The following is a 22040-nucleotide window of genomic DNA, read 5'->3' as shown; positions in this document are numbered from 1 at the left end:
GGGACACTACTCCCATACAGTGAGGAACACTACCGCCATACAGTGAGGCACACTACCGCCATAAAGTGAGGAAAACTACCGCCATACATTGAGGAACACTACCTCCATACAGTGAGGAACACTACCCCCATACAGTGAGGAACACTACCGCCATACAGTGAGGAACACTACCTCCAGACAGTGAGGAACACTACCCCCATACAGTGAGGAACACTACCGCCATAGAGTGAGGAACACTACGGCCATAAAGTGAGGAACACTACCCCCATACAGTGAGGAACACTACCACCATACAGTGAGGGACACTACCGCCATACAGTAGGGAACACTACCGCCATACAGTGAGGAACACTACCGCCATACAGTGAGGAACACTGCCGCCATACAGTGAGGAACACTACCCCCATACAGTGAGGAACACTACCCCCATACAGTGAGGAACACTACCTCCATACAGTGAGGAACACTACTCCCATACAGTGAGGAACAGTACCGCCACACAGTGAGGAACACTACCGCCATAAAGTGAGGGACCCTACCCCCATACAGTGAAGGACACTACCGCCATACAGTGAGTAACACAACCGCCATACACTGAGGAACACTACCGCCATACAGTGAGGGACACTACCCCCATACAGTGAGGAATACTACCTCCATACAGTGAGGAACACTACTCCCATACAGTGAGGAACAGTACCGCCACACAGTGAGGAACACTACCGCCATAAAGTGAGGGACCCTACCCCCATACAGTGAAGGACACTACCGCCATACAGTGAGTAACACAACCGCCATACACTGAGGAACACTACCGCCATACAGTGAGGAACACTACCGCCATACAGTGAGGAACACTACCGCCATACAGTGAGGAACACTACTCCCATACAGTGAGGAACACTACCCCCATACAGTGAGGAACACTACCCTCATACAGTGAGGAACACTACCTCCATACAGTGAGGAACACTACCGCCATAGAGTGAGGGACAGTACCCCCATACAGTGAGGAATACTACCGCCATACAGTGAGGGACACTACCACCATACAGTGAGGAACACTACCCCCATACAGTGAGGGATACTACCTCCATACAGTGAGGAACACTACCCCCATACAGTGAGGAACACTACCCCCATACAGTGAGGAACACTACCCCCATACAGTGAGGAATACTACCTCCATATAGAGAGGGACACTACCCCCATACAGTGAGGAATACTACCGCCACACAGTGAGGGACACTACCGCCATACAGTGAGGAACACTACCCACCTACAGTGAAGGATACTACCTCCATACAGTGAGGAACACTACCGCCATACAGTGAGGAACACTACCTCCATACAGTGAGGGACACTACCCCCATACAATGAGGGACAGTACCCCCATACAGTGAGGAACACTACCTCCATACAGTGAGGGACACTACGACATACAGTGAGGAACACTACGGCCATACAGTGAGGAACACCACCGCTATACAGTGAGGAACACTACCCCCATACAGTGAGGAACACTACTGCCATACAGTGAGGAACACTACCGCCATACAGTGAGGAACACTACCGCCATACAGTGAGGGACAGTACCGCCATACAGTGAGGGACAGTACCCCCATACAGTGAGGAACACTACCTCCATACAGTGAGGAACACTACTCCCATACAGGGAGGGACACTACCCCCATACAGTGAGGAATACTACCACCATACAGTGTGGAACACTACTCCCATACAGTGAGGGATACTACGACATACAGTGAGAGACACTACCCCCATACAGTGAGGAACACTACCGCCATACAGTGAGGAACACTACCGCCATACAGTGAGGAACACTACTGCCATACAATGAGGAACACTGCCCCCATACAGTGAGGAACACTACCCCCATACAGTGAGGAACACTACCCCCATACAGTGAGGAACACTACCACCATACAGTGAGGAACACTGCCCCCATACAGTGAGGAACACTACCGCCATACAGTGAGGAACACTACCGCCATACAGTGAGGGACAGTACCGCCATACAGTGAGGGACAGTACCCCCATACAGTGAGGAACACTACCTCCATACAGTGAGGAACACTACCCCCATACAGTGAGGAATACTACCACCATACAGTGTGGAACACTACTCCCATACAGTGAGGGATACTACGACATACAGTGAGAGACACTACCCCCATACAGTGAGGAACACTACCGCCATACAGTGAGGAACACTACCGCCATACAGTGAGGAACACTACTGCCATACAATGAGGAACACTGCCCCCATACACTGAGGAACACTACCCCCATACAGTGAGGAACACTACCGCCATACAGTGAGGAACACTACCCCCCATACAGTGAGGAACACTACTGCCATACAGTGAGGAACACTACCGCCATACAGTGAGGAATACTACCGCCATACAGTGAGGAACACTACTGCCATACAGTGAGGAACACTACCGCCATACAGTGAGGAACACTACCGCCATACAGTGAGGAACACTACCCCCATACAGTGAGGAACACTACCTCCATACAGTGGGAACACTACTGCCATACAGTGAGGAACACTACCCCCATACAGTGAGGAACACTACCTCCATACAGTGGGGAACACTACCCCCATACAGTGAGGAACACTGCCCCCATACACTGAGGAACACTACTCCCATACAGGGAGGGACACTACCCCCATACAGTGAGGGACACTACCCCCATACAGTGAGGGACACTACCACCATACAATGAGGGACACTACCGCCACACATTGAGGAACACTACCTCCATAAAGTGAGGAACACTACCGCCATACAGTGAGGGACACTACCACCATACAGTGAGGGATACTACCGCCATACAGTGAGGATCACTACTCCCATACAGTGAGGAACACTACCGCCATACAGTGAGGAACACTACCGCCATACAGTGAGGAACACTACTCCCATACAGTGAGGGACACTACCGCCATACAGTGAGGAACACTACCGCCACACATTGAGGGACACTACTCCCATACAGTGAGCAGCACTTCCTCCATACAGTAAGGAACACAACCCTCATACAGTGAGGAACACTACCGCCACACAATGTATACAGTAGTAGTACTGTGCTATGCCCATGTATACAGGATAACAGTAGTAGTATTGTGCTATGCCCATGTATACAGGATAACAGTAGTAGTACTGTGCTGTGCCCATGTATGCAGGATAACAGTAGTAGTACTGTGCTGTGCCCATGTATGCAGGATAACAGTAGTAGTACTGTGCCCATGTATACAGGATAACAGTAGTAGTACTGTGCTGTGCCCATATATACAGGATAACATTAGTAGTACTATGCTGTGCCCATGTATGCAGGATAACAGTAGTAGTACTGTGCTGTGCCCATGTATACAAGATAACAGTAGTAGTACTGTGCTGTGCCCATGTATACAGGATAACAGTAGTAGTACTGTGCTGTGCCCATGAATACAGGATAGGGCTAGACACCCAGTATTTTGCACTTGCAACTGTGTAAACTAAACTCACAACTGGGAGAAGAGCACCACCCATAACATATCTTCCACCCCACTACTTACTCATCTCTCCTTTCTATGAAGATTATTTAACTGTAAGTATGACCAATCACCATTGGCCAGTTTAACGGCCGCTAACCTAACAGTGAACAAACTACACTGCACAACATCAGGTCAGTTCACAAAACTTTTAATATTTTTGAGCCGAAAGTTGAAGGAACTCGACAAGGACTTTGGGCATGACTCCCTGAAGTGGCGACAATGGCTTGTTTTCAAGCACCCATGTGCCATATCCCCCCCGGGGCCTAGCCTTTTCTTGGGGCCTGGAGGCAGCCGGGGCCCAGAATACCGGAGTGGCTGGCGGTTGCAGCCTAGACACGCTGTTGTCACGGTGCATGGTATGGGGACCGGAGGGCTGTCCCACAGCCTGGCAGGTCTCCAGCAGGTGGTGTGTGCAAGAAATTAGATGAGGGAGAGGCTGATGTACTGGTTCTCCCTGGGGCAGCCCCTGAGTGTCTGTAATATATGTCCCTGGGTAATGGATGGGGAGCCCGTGGTAATGATACAGCCGTATCCAAGAATCAGACGGAGGCAACATTGTGCAAAATAACTCACGGTTCTTTAGTGGAACAACTGCAGGCAACGGGTTAAAACATTCTCCAGATTCAATCTCCAGATTGTTGGAGATTCCGGATTTCTGGAGTGGCCATGGAGAGTGATCCTCAGGAGTAGATTCACTAGCCTGGTAGTAGGTACAGGCTGGGATGGAGGCTGTGTCCAGATGTGGAGGCTGCAGCCCTTGTCCTGGATTTTGCTAGAGGTGCACAGACACTCTCTCTTTCTCTCAGTGTGTGTTCTGGAAGATATGCTATCAAGGAGAGCTGGGTTCCAAGAGGCCTTGAGAGCTTGGGGTAAGAGCATGTGCTCGGAGAGCTCTCTGGTACAAGGACCTTGGGCTTAAAGGGAACCTGTCACCAGGAGACCCATTTTTAGCACTCCCCCAGTCCCCACAGAGCATAGTACATACACTGCCAAAGTGTTTTTGTATAAAAAATAGGTTTTACAGAAAAAAAGATATGTTATATTGTACCTTTCATTAGCATCTGCTGTGTGACTAGGCAGTTGCCAATTGGGAGGGGCTGGAAAGGAGCAGTTCCCCCCCACCCTTGGGAAACATGTGACCTTTTCAAATGTATGAATAACTCCCCTCACTCGGGATTGGCTGTAGAGGAGTAGGGGGCGTCGCTAAGCCAAGTGATGGGTGTTTTCATATATTTGAAAAGGTCACATGGAGAAGCAGTTTCCCAAGGGTGGGGGGGGGAACTGCTCCTTTCCAGACCCTCCCAATAGGCAACCGCCTAGTCACACAGCAGATGCTAATGAAAGGTACAATATAACATATCTTTTTTTCTGTATGTTTAATACAGAAAAATCTGTAATTTTTAATACAAAAACACTTTGGCAGTGTATGTACTATGCTCTGTGGGGACTGGGGGAGTGCTAAAAATGGGTCTCCTGGTGACAGGTTCCCTTTAAGAGACCTAGCTTCTCCCTGTCCAGGGGTTTTGTTGAACCCTGGTCAGGTGGTGGCTCACTCTCCAATCACACTCCAGTTTACAGGTTGGAATACAATTGGATAATAACTTTCAGATACTTAAAGGAAACCTACCACTTCTGACGGTAGGTATGAGATACAAACACCGGGCACCAGCTCAGGGTGAGCTGGTGCCGGTGCTTAGTCTCGTTAGTGTTAAAACCGCGGTATCGCGGTTTTAACACTTTTGAAACTTTCTAGCAGAAACTGCTTCGGCGCTGCGCGCGATCGTGCGCGCGCAACGCCTGCGGCGTTTCCAATGTAGGCGCGCGCACGATCGTGTGCACGAAGCGCCGAAGCAGTTTCTGCTAGAAAGTTTCAAAAGTGTTAAAACCGCGATACCGCGGTTTTAACACTAACGAGACTAAGCACCGGCACCAGCTCACCCTGAGCTGGTGCCCGGTGTTTGTATCTCATACCTACCGTCAGAAGTGGTAGGTTTCCTTTAACCTTTGCCTGTCCAGGCAGTGTCTTCCTCTGCTAATACCTAATGTCCAGTGATAGAACCTTCTAGCGCAGTGTAGGCAAACCTATGGCACGGGTGCCAAAGGTGGCACTCCAAGCCCTATCTGTGGGCACCCAAGCATTCACCCCAACACAGAGTTTGCCAGATATGACTCAAGGCTTCCTCCTGTGATCCAATACAGCCCAGGCCTTGCCATGCTCAGCGCTATTTTAAAGCGACATCCTTAGCTGCCAGGACTACCGGAGGAGCGAGAAGATGTGGATAGAGATGGATTGTCATTGGAGCGCCTGCTCTGTCCCCTGATCCTTCCTCTTCAGGGGACCCTGGAGGGAAACTACAATCCAAATTGCTCCATAACATTTCTCTTGTATTGGTGAACTCAGGATCCCAATGCAATTAAAACCTGTGATACAGCAGGGATCAATAAGTTACTGCTTAAATTGTCATGTTGGCACTTTGCTACATATAAGTGGGTTTAGGTTTTAGCTTGGGCACTCTGTCTCCAAAAGGTCTGCCATCACTGTTCTAGCGGGTTCATGACTCCCTCAGACAGCTCCTAACCCGGAGAGGGCGCTGTTCGCAACTACTCCCTTGCCATTGTATTGGCAGGGGTGTTGCACATGCTTTATATTTCTATTTTGCACATGTATTTCCTCTATTTGCCTATACTGAGGCTGCAATCACAGGTGGCGTTTGTGATGTGTTTTGACACTGTTCTCTAAACTGAAACATATGGAACCATATGTCTCCTTTGGGAGAATTGATTAAACACACTTACAGGATCACATTTCCCATGGAATTTACTTTTAGCTCCATAGTGACCTCATTTATCTCTTTCCATATTTACATTTCACCTCATTGGAGAGTAACCATGTACATGAAGATTATTTGTAGACAATGATGCTCCCATGTTGCTGACCCCAACTGATCATAAAATTATTAACATTTTTGCTTGGTAAGTTACTGAAGTACTAAATTGTTATACAGAAAATATATTTTGTTTGGATTTAGTTTTTGTGTGTGAAGCAAACATAAGTATAGTTTTAGTGCATTCTACTTTAGCAGATATAGCAGTGCCCTCTAGTGGTATTATATAAAAATACATTTTATAGTGTGTTAAATTAAAGGGATATTATGAACATGCAGCATATAAAAGAACAGGAGTTGTGAACCTATACAACAATGTTTTCTTTGATTTTGCCATCTTCTGTCTCTAATACATTTTTTATACTTCAATGTACAGAGCTGAGGATGGTGTCATTTTTTGCAACTTTTAATGACGTTTTCAATGCCACCATTTTTCGGATTGTTCGACCTTTTGATCACTTTGTACTAAATTTTTTATATTTTTCAAAATTGCAAAAAGTGCCATTTTCAACTTCGGGCGCTATTTTCCGTTACGGGGTTAAACACAGTGAAAAACTGTTATTATATTTTGATATATCGAGCATTTTTAGATGGGGCGATACCTAATGATTTTTACTGTTTATTTATATTTATATCAGTTCTAGGGAAAGGGGGAGGGGATTTGAATTTTTAGGTTTTTTTTATTACAATTATTTTTAACTTTTATTTATTTTTACTATTTTTTCAGACCCCCTAGTGTACTTTAACCGATTGATCCTACCATATACTGCCATACAGCAGTATGACAGTATATGGGGATTTTCCTCCTCATTCATTACAATGTGCAAATCGCTCATTGTAATGAATGGGTTAAAACCAGACAGCCTCGGGTCCTTGGAATACCCAAGGCTGTCATGGCAACCGATCACCGACCACCGATGACGTCACAGGGAGTGACGATCGTCACCAAGATGGGGTTTGAACCCGGAATCGGTGCCAGTACTGATCGTGGGTGTTACTGGTAAGTGTTTGCTGCAATATGCAGCATAAACTTACTGGCTATGGAGAGGGCTCAGCCTGTGAGCCCTCTCCATGCATCCACACCGTTAAGGGGTTAAGGAAATCTACAATCAAAATCAAGCATGATATACTAGGGACGTTTACTTATAGATCCTGGCACTGTGACTGTGGTAATCTTATATTTGCTATCCATGGCCTATCCAAGTTTTAAAACTATGCTAATTCTAAGGAGCCTTTATGGCTCCAGGTGTTGTTACCTGAGCCCCTCCATGCTGCAGCTACACAGGCTGTTAGACACTCAGGCCATTGACACTTCATAGATCCAGGCACTGTGACTGTGGTAATCTTCTTATATTTGCTATCTATGGCTTCCTTCCTTCTAAATCAAGTTTTAAAACTATGCTAATGAGCCTGACTGGCTCCTAGGGTTGTTACCTGAGGCCCTCCATGCTGCAGCATCACAGGCTGTTAGACACTTACTCAACCCAGGGACACTTATTCATAGATCCAGGCACTCTGACTGTGGTAATCTTCTTATTTTTGCTATCCATAGCCTTTTATTTACCCGAGCCCCTCCATGCTGCAGCCTCACAGACTGCTTAATAATGATAATCTTTATTTATATAGCGCCATCAAATTCCGTAGTGCTTTGCAAATGTTAGACTGTCTCACCCCTCCTCCTCTGCTCTCTCATGTGCTTAATAGAATCTCACTGCAGCAGAGGAAGTTTTAAGCCCCAGTATGTGGAGGAAGTGCTCCCTTGCACACTGTAACAGCCTGTGAATCTGCAATACAAATGGGCTCTGGTTACAACCCCAGGAGCCTTTCAGGCTCAATAGTATAAGTTTAAAACTTGATTTTAAATGGAAGCATAACACATATAATGAGATTACCACAGTCACAGTGCCTGGATCTATGACTAAGAGTCCCTGGTTTGTCATTACTAATTTTGATGCTTGATTTCCTTTAAAGGACATCTACCATCAGATTTACTTTCAGGGGATGATCTCGCTTTTATGAAGTCCTGGGACATTGGTATCATTCTAAAAAAAAGACTTTATAAAGATATTGAAATGACCCGGGGGCGCTCAGGGCTGTGTCACCCAAGCGCCTCTTGGCTCTGCCTCCTGCTGTGCTTTGTCTCCCAGCTGTCAGTGGATACAGGACAGAAAGCTGATTTATACAAACTGCTTAAAGAGAACCCGTCATGCAAAATAACCCCCCTAAACTAAATATATTTACATAAACTGCCATTAGAGAGCATTGTCTCTATCCCTTTATTGTCCCTCTACATGACTGTAAACCTAAGCAATGAGGTCCTAAAGCTGTATGCAAATTACCTGTGAAATGTCCAATGAAGCATTAGCATATTCAAGCTGTCCACCTTATTCATGAGTGGGAGGCACAGCCACACCCCCAGTGCTTGACTGACAGCCTGTATAATGATGTGAGGCTGTATAATGATGTGCTTCCTGGTGCTGGTGGCCACACCCCCTGCAGCCTGTGTGTACATGTGTGTGTGTCTTTAGGAGAGATACAGCAGCTCCAGGCAGCCATGTTACAGCAGAACATGTCAGGTACTTGTGTAGCTGATGTCTGTGTATTAGGAGGATGCAGCATGTCAGCAGATGCAGCACAGATACCAGCAATGCTTTACTATACATTACACACAGACATGAGCAGGGGGAGGAGAGGGGAGGGGTAACAGGAGTGACGTCACTGCCTCTGACCATGTGACCAGCCTCATTTATATGATAAAAAATAGATGATTTTACAATGATTAATGTATGAAATAACTAGATAATGGCTGTGATGGGATCCTTGTGAGCTGCTCCAACAGGAAGAGGTGACAGGACAAGTGACACAGACCTGATGACAGGTGTCCTTTAAATAAGGAGAAAAGGCAGGGAAAAAAGAAGGACACAGGAACATGTTTCTTTAAAAAAGTAAATAACAAAGTGTATTATTCTCATCAGCACTGGTTATGTAAGCACTTTTGGTAAATGTTTGGTTACACTAGGAATATTAACACTATTATGCTGCTTCCTTTGGCATAGGCTGTAACTATTGTACCTTGCTAGGACCCTGTGTATGTCACTTTCTATATGTGAGGCAGGAGCATCTTACTGGCAAAATGCTGAATCTGTAGCTTAGTATTATGTATGTGGTATCATGTCACAAATTCCCAAAAAAGAGCATTTTATGTGAAAAATATTGTAACCTGACATTGTTATTGCTTTTTAATGTGGGATTAACACATTGGATTTTGTGTTACCAGGATGTTTTCTTTTACTTTTGGTTCTCTTCTTTCTACCTTCATGTGTGTTGTATCTAATGTCAGCTCACATCACCAGGCCCTTTCATGCTTGACATTCAGTTTATTGATGATGTATATTTGGCCCTTCTTTAGACACTTACAAAGAGCAGTGACCCTGCATGTGAGCAGCAAATATCAAATATAGGGCAGGTTTTACATTATTTATGTTGCACTTTCTGGTTAAGGGACCTACCATATAACATAGATATAAACATCCAGACGACTCCTCCCCTTTATTCTTTGGGTCAGTACAATTACTTAGATACTAAGTTTATATAGTTTGGTTATGTCTTATACCTTTATAAAATTCACAAACCTTGCCTTAAAGGGAACCTGTCACCAGGGACCACTGCAGTGTAAATATGTCTTTCTGCTTTCTGTAGGCATTGACATTACAAGCAGTTCATTCCATGAACAGAAAATCATGTCCAAATGTTTAAATCACCACTTTTATGCCAGACATAGACATTTTAATAAAAAGTGATCAAAAAGTCATACAGTTGTCAAAATGTCATAATGATACCTTTTACACAGCTCCATACAGCTAAGTATGAAAAAGTTATATTTGTCAAAATATGGCGATGCCAAGGTGTTTTCTATTTTAAAGACAACCTGTCACCAGGGACCTCATTATTCACTAAAGACAGGTTACAGAAGCCCATTACACCTACAGTGCAAATCTGCCTTTCTGCTTTCTCTAAGCATTTGCAACTACAATATAATTGTGTGTTATAACTTACCTGGCATCCTGACAGAATCCTATGTGCAGTCCTAGGGGTTGGGCTTCGGTTTGGATGCATTTCATAAAACTACATGTGACTTTTCTGTGCTGCAGACTCCTCAGCTCTCAGACCCCACCTTTGTGCTCCTTTATGCTCCTGTACATAAGCTATACCGGAGGACAAAGGTGGGGGCCAAGAGCTGGGTCCTGGGTGATATTTTTCTTATATCTTATGCAGAATATTTCATGCACAATCTTACATGCGTTGTTATGACTCCTTCTTACATTTCATGAACTTTTTGGAACAGGGAGACTTATGGACTTTTGGAATTTGAGACTTATGATGATTCCTAAAATGGTGTATGATGTCATATATATGTATATATATATATATATATATATATATATATATATATATATATATATATTTATATATATATATATATATTTATATATATATAATATATATATATATATATATATATATATATATATATATATATATAATATATATATATATACACAAATATATATATATATACACAAATATATATATATATATATATATATATATATATATATATATATATATATATATATTCAGGTTGATGCCATCAATGGATCATGAAAGAAATAAAAACTAGAAGGGGTTATGTTTACTTCCATAGGACAGAAATCTGACCATGGTCACACAGGTGCACTGCTCGTTAGTATCATGGGGAGTAATCAGAGCTGTGTGATATAACGAGCCGAACACCTGTATGACCATGGACAGATTTCTATTCACTGGAAGTAAACAAAAAAGTTTCCTATAGGATGACAGCAAGCAGAGATCTAGAGAACAGTGAAAAATTGATACAGAAAGTATATTGAAAAATTGTATGATGTTTTATTGTACAAACAGTAACATTAATTTTCTGAAATGGGAACACCCTTTAAGGGCTTGATCACACATGTAATAGTTTGCATGAATTTACTATTGCAGGATACTGTGAATACACTGCATTACAATCGCACCCTGCCTCTGGTGGTCTGCTGTATATGGAGGAGGCTCAGCTCTTATGCCTCTACATACAACTTTAACAACTTTTACTATCTTCTGTGGTAAAAGTTTGGATAAAGTATAGTACAATACTTAATTATGCTTTATAAGAGAATTTTTGTAATAGTCTTTCTCTTGAGGTTCTATAGAATTTGAGAATAAATTATTAATACTCATTGGACCTAATTGTGCTAATAATTTTTGATAGAATGCATTTATTAATAAATTTAAATAAAATAAGATTTAGAATTTCAGAGAGGTCAAAAGACTAAATAGCTGAAACATGGTGGGGGATTGATTAATGCTCAAAGAAAGTAGAAGTGACCCAGAAATTGATAAAAAGTTTTGTGTTCATATGAATATGTAATTTTTAAAAATGTTTTACTACGGTTTAGCACAATAATATTTTAGGTTTCGCCACACTCAAGTCATAAAGAGTATTCTAAGATATTCTAGAAGAAGACAATTCTGTGAGCACAGCTGCCTCTTAATGCCTACCCTAGCACAGTACGGTCCATTCTATAGGACCTGTTTTGGTTTTATAGATCATTTAAATGGGGCAGACCACATAAAAATGGAAGTGATGTCATGTGCTTGTGAAGCAGAAACAGCACTCGCTGGAGTGTGGTAGTCACTTAAAGCACATGTTTGAGTGTGAAGCGCCGGTAGAATGGTGGTCACTATTGACCCATTTATGCCCATTTAGCTTTAATTCTGCAAACTTTAAAGGGAATTTGTCACCAGAGACCTCATTTTCACTAAAGACATGTTGCTGAAGCCCATCACATCTGCATAACTAATCTGCCTTTCTGCTTTCTCTAAGCATTTGGATTACAATATAATTGGTTGTTATAACTTACCTTGCACCCTGACAGAATCCTCTGTGTAGTACCAGGGTTTGGGCTTTGGTTTGGATGCATTTAAAAAACAACATGTGACTTGTCTGTGCTGCAGACTGCTCAGCTCTCAGCCCCCACCTTTGTGCTCCTGTATATCTCCTCCCTCCTGCTCCATCACAGAGGTCACAGCCTGGTGAACTGACAGCAGTGAGAGAGGGAGGATCTTTATGGGAGCACAAAGGTGGGGGCTGAGAGCTGAGGAATCTGCAGCACAGACAAGTCACATGTTGTTTTCTGAAACCAAACCAAAGCCCAACCCCTGGGACTACACAGCGGATTCTGACAGGGTGCAAGTTAAGTTATAACATACCATTATATTGCAATGCAAATGCTAAGAGAAGACAGAAAGGCATCTATGCAATGCAGCTGTAATGGGCTTCTTTATTTTCTCTTTGGTGACAGGTTCCCTTTAAATTAACCATGTAAACTAAGACGTCATAAAACTGTGCTAGTTATGCAGACTTTCCTCTCTCATCCACTTTCTTTTTCTCAATAGGAGAATAACCATTACAAAGCTGAACCAATTGCAAGGCTGAACAATTTTGTTGTTGTCTTTGTGTTCATCAATTTATGGGGATGAATAAAATTCAAATCCTAGAGCTGTAGAAACCTTCCAAGATAACTATAACAGAAAACTGCTTTACTTTTTAATATAAGAAAGCTTCATGAAGTTTGCTGAGTTTCAAAATTCTCCTTTCTGACCAGCGCTGCCACTAGGAATTTTGGGGCCCCTGACTGGAAGACGCCCCCCCCCCCCCACACTGGTGTCCATTCCCACATTGATACATAACATTGTATACACAATATTTTTTGACTAGAACATTTTTAAGCCATGAAAAGCTAGACTCTTTTGACAGGACCCTATCTGTCCACTATTGCTTTTTTGACTACTGTTTTTTATGTCTTTAATAAAGTATACGATTTGTCATATACCCTGAGGGTGTTGCCTCCTTTTTGCTCCAAGTATTTGGTTATATCTACTGCACATGTACCCTCAGTATATAGACAGCCCCTGCAAGTGCCCACTCAGTATATAGATAACCCCAGCACATGCCCACTCAGTATATAGATAACCCCAGCACATGCCCACTCAGTATATACATAGCCCCAGCACGTGCCCACTCAGTATATACATAGCCCCAGCACGTGCCCACTCAGTATATAGATAACCCCGGCATGTGCCCACTCAGTATATAGATAACCCCAGCAGGTGCCCACTCAGTATATAGATAGCCCCAGCACGTGCCCACTCAGTATATAGATAACCCCAGCAGGTGCCCACTCAGTATATAGATAGCCCCAGCATGTGCCCACTCAGTATATAGATAACCCCAGCACGTGCCCACTCAGTATATAGATAACCCCAGCATGTGACCACTCAGTATATAGATAGCCCCAGCATGTGACCACTCAGTATATAGATAGCCCATGCATGTACCCACTCAGTATATAGATAGCCCCAGCATATGCTAACTCAGTATATAGATAGCCCCGTCACGTGCCCACTCAGTATATAGATAACCCCAGCATGTGACCACTCAGTATATAGATAGCCCCAGCACGTGACCACTCAGTATATAGATAATCTCAGCACGTGCCCACTCAGTATATAGATAACCCCAGCACGTGCCCACTCAGTATATAGATAATCTCAGCACATGCCCACTCAGTGTATAGATAGCCCCTGCATTTACCCACTCAGTGTATAAATAGCCAGTGCATGTGCCCATTCAGTATATAGATAGCCCCTGCCCGTGCCCACTCAGGATGTAGTTAGCCACTACATGTGTCCACTCAGGATATTGATAGCCCATGCACATGCCCACTCAGCATATAGCTAGCCCCTGCACCTACCACTCAGTATATAGATGGTCCCTGCACTTGCCTACTCAGTATATAGATAGACTTTACACTTCCCCACTTAGTATATAGATAGCTGTTACACATGCCCTCTCAGTAGATAGATAGCCCATGCACATGCAAAGGGGGGGGGGGGGGGAGGTTGTGTCTGACTTTGCACTGAAAACTGCCTGCACAGTGTTTGCACCAGTATTGTTTCGGGTCTGCAATATCCCCGGTGCTCCACAGGGTTCTGCACCTAAAGGGTCGAGGTGTGCACCACATTTATTACTGCAGCTCAATAGAATTGTGTTGCACGCTGTATGTTAAAGGTGGAGATTGCCATGTATTTATTAAGTGTCTGCACCATTTTTGTGTCATGTTGTACTTTGTCCGACACATTAATAAACTGTGCACCTAAAGGGGCGTGGTAGTGCTTAGTAAGTTTGCGCCACATTTATTACTGAGCTGCTCCACAATTCCGACCCACATATATCAAACAATTATCAAAACTAGTACTGGGTTCGAGTCCCACCCAGGTCAACATCTGCAAAGAGTTTGTATGTTCTCTCCGTGTTTGCGTGGGTTTCTTCCGGGTACTCTGGTTTCCTCCCACACTCCAAAACATACTGGTAAGTTATAGTCATAGTGTCATAGTTTATACGGTTGAAAAAAGACACTTGTCCATCAAGTTCAACCAAGGAAGGGTAGGGATTGGATGAGGAAGGGATTTAGGGGAAACAATCCTATATAGCATAACAATCAATGTTATTTAGCTGTAAAAAGGCATCTAGACCCTTCTTGAAGCTATCCGCTGTCCCTGCTGTGACCAGCGCCTGAGGCAGGCTATTCCACAGATTGACCGTTCTCATAGTAAAAAAGCCCTGTCGCCTCCGGTGATTAAACCTTGGTTTCTCCAAACGGAGGCAGTGCCCCCTCGTCTTTTGATTTGATTTAATCTGGAACAACTTACCACCATATTTTTTGTATGGACCATTCATATATTTATATAAATTAATCATGTCCCCTCGTAGTCGTCTCTTTTCCAGACTAAATAAATCTAGTTGTTTTAATCTTTCCTCATAACTGAGACCCTCCATACCCCTTATCAGTTTTGTGGCTCTACGTTGAACCCTTTCCAGCTCCAGGGCATCCTTTTTATGGACCGGTGCCCAGAGCTGGACAGCATATTCCAGGTGTGGCCGAACCAGTGCCTTGTATAGTGGTAATATTACATCCCTATCACGAGAGTCCATTCCACTTTTGATACATGACATGATCCTACTAGCTTTAGAGGCAGCTGATTGACATTGCATGCTGTTATTCAATTTATGATCTACTAGTACCCCCAGGTCCTTCTCAACAAGGGACTCTCCCAGATTTACTCCCCCAAGTACATATTTTGCCTTTGGATTATTGGCCCCCAGGTGCATAACATTACATTTATCCACATTAAACCTCATTTGCCAAGTGGATGACCAAACATTCAGTTTGTCCAAGTCACACTGCAGCCTATGAACATCCTCCATAGACTGTATTACACTACACAGTTTGGTGTCATCTGCAAAAATAGACACAGTGCTATTAATTCCTACCTCTATATCATTAATAAATATATTAAATAGTAGTGGGCCAAGCACAGAACCCTGAGGTACACCACTCATAACTGGTGACCATTCTGAGTAGGAATCATTGACCACAACTCTCTGGATACGATCCTTCAGCCAGTTTTCAATCCAATTGCAAATGATTTCTGCCAAACCAATAGCCCTAATTTTACCCATCAAGCGTCTATGAGGGACAGTGTCAAATGCCTTTGGAAAGTCCAAGAACAGAATATCCACAGCTGCTCCTCCATCCAGGCACCTGCTCACCTCTTCATAGAAGCAGATAAGGTTAGTTTGACAACTTCTATTCTTAGTAAACCCATGCTGGTTATCACTTATTATTCTATTTGATGTCACATACTCCAGTATGTAGTCTTTTACTAACCCTTCTAGTATTTTCCCCACAATGGAAGTTAAGCTTACAGGCCTGTAATTGCCTGGCGAAGTTCTAGAGCCCTTTTTATATATTGGCACCACATTTGCCTTGCGCCAGTCACTTTGCACCACACCAGACATTACGGAATCCCTGAAGATTTTAGACAGTGGTACAGCAATAACAGAACTGAGTTCTTTAAGAACTCTGGGGTGTAACCCATCTGGTCCAGGAGCTTTGTACACATTGATTTTATTTAGCTTAGATTGGATAATGCCTACATTCAGCCAGTCTACTATATTACAGGGTGAATGACCCGCACTGGCACCACCCAAGTCAGAAGTTCTCTCTTCTATTGTATAAACGGAGCTAAAAAACCTATTAAGTATCTCCGCCTTCTCTTGGTCTCCAGTCACCGATGCCCCATTTTCAGAATAAAGGGGTCCAACCTGTTGTGACCCATTTTTTTTTGCATTGATATACTTAAAAAATTTCTTGGGATTTGTTTTACTATCTTTAGCCACCTGTCTTTCATTTTGTATTTTGGCTGATTTGATTTCCTTTTTACAGATTTTGGTAAGTTTTTTGTAAGTATTGAAAGCCTCAGGTGACCCGTCAGATTTATATTTTTTAAATGCCCTCTTTTTCTCATTAATTGCCCTTTTAACTGTAGCTGTAAGCCACGCGGGGTGTAATCTAGCCCGTCTATACTTATTGCCTATTGGAATAAATTTAGAAGTATAAAAACCCAGGATAGATTTGAATTTCTCCCATTTAACATTAGTATCACCATGTGACAGTATCTGATCCCAGTCTATATCCTGTATTGCAGCCCTGAATTTTTGGAAATTAGCCCTCTTAAAATTCAAAGTTTTCGATTTTCCCACCTGTTTCTGATTTTTAAAGTTTAAGAAGAAAATAATTATATTATGATCGCTGTTCCCAAGGGGTTCCCGGATACTGACATTTTGGACAATCTCTACATTGTTAGAAATCACAAGGTCCAACAATGCGTCACCTCTTGTGGGATCTTCTACAAGCTGCACCATAAAATTATCCTGAAGAATGTTCATAAAATGTCTCCCCTTCACAGATGAAGATGAGCCCTGACCCCAATTTATATTTGGAAAGTTAAAGTCTCCCATTATCACTACGGTCCCCTCCTGTGCAGCCCGCTCCATCTGTTTATATAGGTGACCCTCTATTTCCTCAGAGATGTTAGGGGGTCTATAAATTACACCAAAAATAATTTTCTCAAAGCTCTCTTGGCTTTGAATTTCAACCCACAAAGTTTCAGCCTCCTCACACTCTGAGACCACTGACTCATTCACAATCGCTTTTAAGTCTCTTCTGACATACAAACATACACCACCTCCCCCCCTATTTGCCCTGTCTTTCCGAAAGAGTGTAAAACCTTGAATATTAACACCCCAATCATGCGATGCATCGAGCCATGTCTCTACTACACCAACAACATCTAACTGTTCCTCTAATATCAGAGCCTCCAGCTCGCCCATTTTGCCTGTAATACTTCTGGCATTTGTGAACATACAATTTAATTTTCCACAGTTATTTATCTGATTTAAAGTAATTTTACTGGCACATATATCCTCACCACTGTTCTGCAACTTGTGGATCTCCTTATCCACTGCCTTAGGCCCCCATACACCGCCCACCTCATCACCCACCAACATAACCTGCCCCCTCTCTGACCTGTCTACCCCTTCAGTGTCTTCCTTTCCCTCCTCCCCCGATCCTAGTTTAAATACTCCGCCACCCCTGCTAGGATCTTCTCCCCCAGCACAGCAGCCCCCCTTCCATTTAGGTGCAAGTTATCTGCGGAAAACAGGTTGCACCCCAGTGAAAAGTCAGCCCAATGCTCTAGGAACCCAAATCCCTCTGCTCTACACCAGGATCTGAGCCATGCATTTAACTCCCTGAGCTCCCGCTGTCTGCTCTGTGTAGCGCATGGCACAGGTAGAATTCCGGAGAATACTACCTTTGAGGTCCTTTACTTAAGCTTTGAACCTAATTCTTTAAAATTATTCTTCAGGCTCCTCCACCTACCATCTATTCTGTCATTGGTACCAACATGGACCACGACAGCTGGGTCATCCCCAGCCCCTCCCAGTAATTTATCCACCCTTTCCGCCACATGCCGAACCCTGGCACCAGGGAGACAGCAAACCATTCGGTTGAGGCGGTCTTGGTGACAAATTATTCTATCCGTCTTCCTTATTATAGAGTCCCCTACAACCACTAGCTGCCTTGGCTTACCTGCACTCCCATCCACCCTACTACTAGCTGGACTGCTCCCCCGGCTGTGAGGGAGAGCAGGATCCGCTAGGGCTGCCATTTCTGACACTGACGTCCTTACATCATTGCACAATTTTGCAATTTTGCTTGGATGTTCAGAGTCAGAGTTGGCCTTCCTTTTCTTTGACCCCTTCCTACCCCCTCTAGTTACAGTAACCCAGCTACCCACCTGGCCCTGCTGGCTTTCCTCTCCACCCTCCACTTCTACCCCGCTTATTGCTTGCTCAGTGAGCAGCATACTCCTCTCAAGATTGTCAATTGCTTGCAGCCGTGCAATATCTTCCTCCAGATCTCTAACACGAGCTTCTAGTAGAAAAATATGGGCACATCTGTCACAGCGGTATTCACCCTCGAACTCTTGCTCCAGCAGTGTATACATGCGGCAGAGTGTGCACTGGAGCATACCACCAATCTTGCTAGCCATATCCTAGTAACAAAACAGTGATAAGTATATAAATCAAGAGATATAAAATGTAGGTTACTTACAGTTCTGTGGACTTCTCTTTTTCAAACTCCGCTTTTTTCAACTCCACTTAAAATCACTAGCCACTTGAAATCACAAGGCAAAACTGAGCGAGCTCAAAAGTGAGTTGCTAGACCTTAACTTATCAGGTGTGAACACTAATCCCTCCTCCCAATTAGCAGACCAGGCAAAGAAAGGAAAAAAAAAAAATCTATTTAAATTGTGACACTCAGAAAAGTGCCTTGCTATTACCTATATACTCAGTCCACAATCACCCAAACAACAGATTCACTCTTAACACACACAAAACTCTGCTTTTTTCAACTCCACTAAAAATCACTAGCCACTTGAAATCACAAGCCAAAACTGAGCGAGTTGATTAGATTGTGAGCCCCGTGGGGACAGGGACCAATTTGGCAAGCTCTGTGCAGCGCTGCGTAATCTGTGTGCGCTATATAAAGGAATTATTATTATTATTAACTAGTGCAGTCTGTACTATCTGCAACTTGCAAGTGGACTACTAGAGTGCGCCAGATTCATCAAAACTGGTGTACTCTGGCACAACATGTTCTTCATAAATATGTTGCAAATTCCGACTAAGCACTAACGCGTCCTTTGTATGTAAGTCTGAACTGTATACTTTATAATTATAACCCCAGACACATTTTTTTTGGTCTCTGTGACGATTGGATTTTCAAAATGTTGAATTGTGATAAGGATTTACAATAAATCTTAATTGTAGACACCTTTAGTAAGTGTTACAGCTGTTTATCGTAATCTAGGGCTAAAGTACAGTAAATTACCAATTACCAGAGGCCCGTTTGTAACTAGGGGTTGTCTGTAAGTCGGGTGTTCTTAAGTAGGGGACTGCCTGTATTGCAAAATTGTTTCATAAATGCATTACATAATGGCCGAAAAGAGATGCATAGATGGGAGTCCCGGTGAGTCCAGCCAAGGATCCTAATCTGTTCAAATTTTGCATTGGACCTACGTTTACAATAAACTCTTTTTTCTACTCTTATGATGTTGTTCAATTTATTAACATATTCCTCTAGCCCTGTTGCACAGGGGCGAAGCCAGTACATAGCAATAAACTTCCTAGCCTGGTATAACATTCTACCGATACCAATAGTTACCCCATTGTCTAAGTTATCCTGACCTAGAAAACCTTATAAACATACCACTGGGGGTAACACGTCCCTTTAGGTGCACATTTTTCTGTCTTTTCGGACATTGTACAGCCGTGTCACAACACTGGCATATACACTTTATAAATACATTCGACCTTTTTTTTTTTTTTTTTTTTTTTATTGCTAGTAATGAAAGAAGTCATACATACAGCAGTATATAATAAGCAATGTACATGTTTCTCATTGTTACATAAGAAAATATGCTGGGTATATGTTATGCTGGTTAGTAAGATTAGAACATGTATATTGATACTTCTTCATTTACCCAGAACTTTGGACGAACTCAGGCCAGTTAGTACTCCAAGGGGGACATTAATCATAGTCTGTTAGACTGTTTTGAGCGTCTTTTAGTGCAGAAATCTGGCGCATCTCGTTACTTTCGCGCATTTATGCGCCATTTTCTGGCACACGGCAAAGTCCGGCACTTAGTGGTTTTGAGTCCCTGCGCCTTATCTGACATAGTGAGTGCATCCAATACAGATGTTTGCACAGGATCTATCACAAATTTGCGCCTTAAAAGGCGCAAAAAAAAGGCGCAAAAATGCACCTACTCTGAGCAGGTGCACTTCCAAAAAACTTCCCTTTTCATTACTAAAAACATACATTTTAGGTTCCCAAATGAAGAATAACCTCTATGCAACATGGAAAATACTTCAGAGAAGTTTTAAAATGTAAAATTTCTCCAAATGCATTTACTAAGGCAGAACTAGATCCATCATAGATCAGGAACCAAAAAGAAGACCAAACCAGGCGCAAAAACAGGCGAACCTGAGACCCACTATGATTAATGTCCCCCCAAGAGTCCGGTTCCTTAAGTTGTCCGAATAAGTTAAGTCTTATTTTGTTTTCTTTCCCTTTTAAATTCGACCTTCTTTTATGTGCAATGTCAGAAAACTGTCCCTTTATGTTTTTATCCAGTTCTTTTGAAAAGACAACAAAATAATCAGAAAGCAGCGCAGTTATTTGTAGAGCATGGTTTTGATGCTTGATAGCCACTAGGGGGGGCTATGTGCATGTAATATAGTATCAGCAGAGTTCTATAAATAAAACCACACCATGGTATTGTAAAGAATATGCCACCTTCTCTGTATTAGAGAAGGTACACACTATGTAAAGCTTTACTACAATAGTTCTATTTTGTAGATTTACCTCTTTTTCAATTATATAGCCCTTTTCAAACTTTGAAACCTGCTCTATTAAAAAAGGTATAAGATTTGTGTAAACTAGCCACGTGCTGCCTGATATTACATAGCACAAGGCTACACATTAATTTTCAATGGATCAATTTACACAGCTTGTAATTTTTTTTAACCAAACCTGTGATTGATCCATTCAAAGATAGCGCCTGTCCTACTAAACTACGTCTATATCAATCACTACCGGCAGGTGTAGTTGCAGAAAAGAATGAAAATGTGCGCACATTGGGGCTTATTTACTAAGGTCCCGCGGCCGCATTTCTGTCTGGTTGTCTGATGTTTTCAGGGACCGTGGCCGTCGGATGGATTCGAACAACGCGCAGGATTTAACATGTCAAATTCTGTTGCAAGACATGCACTCAGATACACCGGGAAGAAGAAGGTGAAATCCAGCGGACCTGAGTGAGGAAGCAACACATGCAGGATCTCGGGCGCCGGACTTCATCCTTGTCAGACAGTCCGGATTGGGTAAGTAAATGTGCCCCATTGAACATTAACAGAATCCGTAAGAAATCTCATATACAACACATATGGGCATAGAATAAAAACAGATTTTTGAGTAGCAGCATTCTGGGTATATGGGGGCCGATGCCCTAAGATTGGCATGTTGTTTTAATAATTGGTG

The 22040-nt window shown here is 43.0% G+C and overlaps 1 protein-coding gene across 3 annotated transcripts in view; it reads left to right on the top strand.

Annotated features, from left to right (window-relative positions):
* The window catches only part of DNAJC5B (DnaJ heat shock protein family (Hsp40) member C5 beta), a 107460-nt gene that overhangs the window by 40040 nt on the left and 45380 nt on the right, over positions 1–22040 (top strand). The window contains exon 1 of one of the 3 annotated variants that reach the window (XM_072151815.1): positions 3579–3621. The exons of the other annotated variants lie outside the window; for them this stretch is intronic. The gene's annotated coding sequence lies outside the window, so the exon portion shown is untranslated. Of the gene's footprint in view, positions 1–3578; positions 3622–22040 lie in introns of those variants that run through there. 3 annotated transcript variants of the gene reach the window in all.

The sequence above is a fragment of the Engystomops pustulosus genome, chromosome 5 (genome assembly GCF_040894005.1).
Source record: "Engystomops pustulosus chromosome 5, aEngPut4.maternal, whole genome shotgun sequence".
Classification (NCBI taxonomy): Eukaryota; Metazoa; Chordata; class Amphibia; order Anura; family Leptodactylidae; genus Engystomops; species Engystomops pustulosus.
Note: the sequence above shows the minus strand (reverse complement) of the source record. Positions and strands in the feature narration are given on the sequence as shown.